General features: G+C 41.0%; 1 protein-coding gene across 2 annotated transcripts in view; it reads left to right on the top strand.

The window, feature by feature from the left end:
* COPG2 (coatomer protein complex subunit gamma 2) overlaps window positions 1-5,404 on the top strand; it is a 114,032-nt gene that overhangs the window by 93,309 nt on the left and 15,319 nt on the right. The gene's annotated exons all lie outside the window — the stretch shown is intronic.

Raw genomic sequence — 5,404 nt, 5'->3', positions numbered from 1 at the left:
ACTACTAATACAGGAAAAAACAATTTTTACTACTAATACAGGAAAAATCAGATAGAAGTTAACAAATATTGGGAAAGTTACAGAGTTACAAGAAATCGTAAAAGCACTAGTAAATAGTTATCCCTGGTCATCATTCATTACATTTGGGGCTTAACCTGTCTTCCCTTAGCCCCTCTCCCAACTCCCTTTTTAAATGTTGGTTCTGGGAGCCCCTGCCCAGTCTTACCTGTGTTGGATGATAGACCAGGCTACTCAACTCTAGCACGAGGTAGATTCAAGTTGGCACCATTGCTGGGTCTGAACCCCAGGTTGTTCCCTCTGGCCCTGGGTGGACCTGCAGTTGCGGCCACCCTGGATCCATAAGCTCCTGGGTAGGAAGGCACTTTCCTATCTGGCCTCCACTATTTCTCCTTCGAGCATTAGGCCATCCAACTTTAACCTTTAATTACCTCCTTTATCCCTTTATGAGGTTTCTCTTATTCCATTCCCTTTTAGCTTCACTTTCTTTCCTGGTCTGTTTCCCTCTGGTTAGATTTGACTTATGTCCACCAGCCAGTAATTAAGCTGGCTGTACTCTTATGTAAATAAAGCTAGTTTTATTTACCCTTATTCTAAACCAGTATCTGGGCCCAGTCTTAATGTAGCCCTATGGCTTCTGCCATCATCCTGGGATACACCATACTTCTTCAGTTTTTTCCAGTAGGCACCTCTCCATATTTCAAAATTCTAACCCCATTTTACTTCCCACTAAGTTTCTGTTTTTTAAGGGATGCCATTACTTCGCCACTTAATTTTGGAAGCAAAATGCTGAACTCATTGGTTAAAGAATCAAGCTCTCCCCAATTGTGAATACTAGCTCCTCCCATTTCCCCAGGTTCACTTGGATAACTGATAACTCAGGTGCCTCACACCCCAGGGAGTGGTTCTAACAGAATACAATAAATACAATTTTACAATATCAAAATACATAAAACAACAATATTGAAATTACAGAAGTTACATATAGTATAGGAGAAAACAACAACAACAGAAAACACTTCTACTAAGACAGAAAGCATAGGGAGGTTTTCTTACCCCTCCTTACTGTGTAGTTAATTTCTTTTTAAAACAGATCTTACAAATTAGCCCAGAGGTTTCAACCTTTGGTCTGCTGGCTATGGACTCTTTTGCTCGATGGTTGTTAGTATATTGTCTATAAAAATTTGTCATTTGGAGAATTGTCTTTCTTTTCTGTTAAATTCAAAGGGTTTGCTGGTTGGTGTTAAAACTTAGTTATAAACTCTTGTGATTGCATCTTGGAGAAAAGAAATGGAATTCTTCCAATGGAAGTCTCAACACTTGGACTTTTAAAATTTTGTTAGTAGTTGATTTACGTTTTACCTATCATTTACCTGCTTAAAAAAAAACTCCTTTCTATTCTTTAGTCTTTGTTAGAAACTCTAAAATTTTTAATCCATGGCCAATCCAAAGTCTTTGCTGTGCAATGAATAGAAGTGAAATACCAGGGCATAGGTGGTAATAAGAGTCTTTTCCACATGCCTTCCTTTCAGCATTTTCCCATTGCAGATATTCTGGATTTTACCAGTCACCTGAAGATCTATACATCAATCACCTCTGCTTGTCTCATCTCAGAAAATATATTTTCCGTATAGTCACAGAAAAAAATAGAAATTCTATAGATTGTGATTTCCTTCAACTTGAAAACTGTATAGGATAGAAAGTAATGTAGGTTTTGGAGATAGATAAATTCGATTTGAATTCTGACTCCGTTACACACTGAGTGTGTAATCATAGGCAAGTTATTTGATCTCTGTAAACCTTCTAGGATTGTTATAAGGATAAAATGAAATTAAGTAACGTGATTAGCGTGGTGCCAGGCACATAGTAAATACTTAATAGATGGAGGCTATTATTGCTTCAATTCTGAAACTATCCACTTTCTCCTTTTATCCTCTTTAACAATCAAGTCTTTCACAGTTCAAAAGACACCCACCCACCCATATCCTCAGAAAGTTATTCCATCACCTGTTCTTACATTTTCTGTATCTTTAAACTTTCCCACTCCTCCTTACTTTATAAGTATACAAAAAATCTATGCCATCTGAAAAAATTTACTTTAACTCAACATCAAGATATTACCATAACTCCTTCCCTGAAATCTTGGGCAAATTGTGGAAAGAGTAATCAACATCATAAGTCTCAATTTAGTCCTACTTATCTTCCATCCTCCAACAACTACTCTTTACTGAAAAATTTCTAGAAAAGCCTTCAAGGCAGCATGCTTTCTTAGCGTCCTTTCTCATCCAGCAACGTTCCTTCCTCTGAATGTTTATTACACCAGTAACAACATATATATGCAACATTCTACAAATTTTTCCCCACTTTGGACCTCTGTAATGACTCTACCTTTTTGCTTTATTACTTACTCAGAACCATTCTAATCCCTATATTGCTTTTATTATTGAACTCTTGGTCCTCATTGCATCATTATTTCTCATTTCAACAAATTTAGATAACTCATTTAAATAGCCTTCAATAGAAAATATCCATACTAAGATCAAGTTTAACAGGACATGTATATGAGTTTCTCTTTCTGTTTTTTTTTTTTTGGTTTTTTTTGTGGTTTTTTTTTTTTGTGGTACGCGGGCCTCTCACTGTTGTGGCCTCTCCCGTTGCGGAGCACAGGCTCCGGACGCGCAGGCTCAGCGGTCATGGCTCACGGGCCCAGCCGCTCCGCGACACGTGGGATCTTCCCAGACCGGGGCACGAACCCGTGTCCCCTGCATCGTTAGGCCGACTCTCAACCACTGCGCCACCAGGGAAGCCCTCTCTTTCTGTTTTTCATTAGGGATGCTGCCTCCCATTTAACAATTCATAACTCTTTCATATTATACATACATACTGCAGTTCTTGCAGTTCTACATTTCCTTAAACCTTTATCTTAATGAGCTACCACAGGATCCTGATGGACTCCAATCTCTTCGCTGAATCTGTTTTCTCCATTCCATTATTTGCTATTCAGTATTAGCCATATTAACTCCTGACAATCTGAATTAAATCCACAGCTTCAGTTAAGTAAAATTTATCTGTTTTTTTACTTTGACACACCTCCAACCACTCACTGGTATCCATATTAATGACCCTTGGTGGAACTTTGCATTCTTCCAAGCTAAGCACGTAATCTGAATTTTTACTCAAATGCTAATAAAAAAGCAGGATAGTTTGAACATTACTATTTAGCCACCATTTCCCCTACCTTTATCACTAGAATTTGTATCAGCCTAGCCGTAGAATCCATATTCCTCCAAATCTGACCCGTTAATGAGACTTGCCAAGATTCCAGTTTGAGACCTCATTCACCTGCTCATTCATCTCGCAACCAACCTCCCTTTCCTCAAACACACTGAAATTTCAACATTTCCTCTGTGCTGACTTTGAACCTGTTTTCCTATCCTAGTTCATGTTCCCATTTCACACCATCATCGATAGCTGTCATCTTTATTGCTGCCTTTCTTAAATGATAACATCTCTCCAGAATGCAATATAAACATGACACATCCACTCATTTCCTTTTTCCCCATCTTGTAGCCTTAGAAAAACTGGTTCACAGTCTGGCCTTTAAATGGATTCAGTATGTGAAAATGTGTGAAATTACTCCTTGACCTACTCTTATTATTCAAAACAACCCCATTCTCTGGCATGTGTCTTCATCTTAGGATGTCAGGAGCACTGATGTTACGAGGACTGCTGCTGACGCTCTCCCTTCAGATTTTGTTTTATGAATTTATCTCTATGTGACCATTTATTCTCTTGAATCTACCCACTTCGACATAATTGTCTGATAGATTTTTCAGGCAGCCACCCACCAATTTCCTTGTGGTAATTTCTTTTTATATATTTCTCCCATTTCCCTTTATTCCATTAATTGTGATCAGGTTGAACAGGTCGCACTATGCATCCTAACCATTATAATGTTCCTTAATAGTTCCAAGAATGATTTGTATGTATACTGTTGACTTAGTTCCAGTTTTATTTTAACCACTTCTTTTCTCTTTTTCCTCTGCTCATTTTCATTGGAAAAACAATGAACGTATAAACACTATATCAGCATCTGTAGGAGGCATAGTTTACCAGTGCTAAATACAATTCTTTCAAAATCCAATTGATTGCACTATACACCTTTGCTTTGTACTTGGCTATGCTGTAGCCTCTCCCTCTATAAACATTCTACATTGTCTGTCTTCCCATAAAACAGTGCTTTCCCACAGATATAACAGATAGCACCTGTACTTTCTTTTATTCACTAGTGTACACCTGCTGTCTGGCCTCAATACCACCCCTCCTGCCCCTGAGATCTGCTGACGTCCCCAGATTGGGAGCTCTTAAAGCTGCCTTCCCCTTTTCTGTAGAGCCCCCTTTAACTTCCCTGAGCCCTTCACACATTCATGAGGTTCTTCCCCTCATCCATGCCCTGTCCCTTTCTTTTCCCATTGACTCCCCTGACCCATCTCAATACTGGCCTACCACCTTCATGGACACTCGAGAATCCAAGGATCTCTCTCTTTGCAGGCTGGGTGTGGACTGAACGTTGCTCAGCCCATCCTCTGCCTTTTCTCCCACTCTTGTCTTCAAGAGCCTCTCTGCTTAATCTTCAACATCCCATCCTACTTCCCCTACCACCTGTCAGTCATGCCACAGATGCAGTGGTCTTTTCCTTGACATCTGCTCTCTTCTTGACCTGCCCTCATGCTCCCCAGTCTCCAGCTTCTTGGTCTGCAATGTGCTGTAGTGACTCCATATGCTGTCCCCATTCATCCCTAAGCACCGTGTCTTTTCAGGTCCCTCAGGCTTCTGTCTGACCTTCCATCGTTTCGTGTCGTCATGCCCTGCATTGACAGGCTCGTCTCCAACATTTTCCACAGACCACTACTTTTACCAGCTCATCCTCTTCTCACCTCGTCCACCTCCCCCATGTTCCAACCTGGCCTTACCCACGCTGTCCTCTCCCTCCTGCATGGGCTTCCTCACACCCTTGGCCCACTCATGGGTGCACAGCTCCTGGATCCTCGACATCCAACTCCATCCTTTTGGCTCTTTGCTATCACACTCTGTGCAGTGTGTTCCCTGATCCTCTCAACAAGCCTCTCCTGCCCTGGTTGCTGGGTGCCATTGCCTCACCTTCCTCACTCTTCTTAGCCATTGGACCTCCTCTTCTCTACCACCTGTTTCAGAATGCTCACCTGATCTCGCCTACGTCCGGGGCCCACCTTCATCATCTCTCCTTATTTCCTTCTCTACTGTATGTATAGCAAAGGAACTGTCCTACCTGAGCCATGTGACATTCTTTAAAGAAGCTGCTGTCTGTGCACCTTCCAGCTGGATTCAGTTATCTCCTCTGCTCTGG

Source organism: Monodon monoceros, unplaced genomic scaffold (genome assembly GCF_005190385.1).
Source record: "Monodon monoceros isolate NGI ecotype Baffin Bay Population unplaced genomic scaffold, NGI_Narwhal_1 Super_Scaffold_2, whole genome shotgun sequence".
NCBI lineage: Eukaryota > Metazoa > Chordata > Mammalia > Artiodactyla > Monodontidae > Monodon > Monodon monoceros.
Note: the sequence above shows the minus strand (reverse complement) of the source record. Positions and strands in the feature narration are given on the sequence as shown.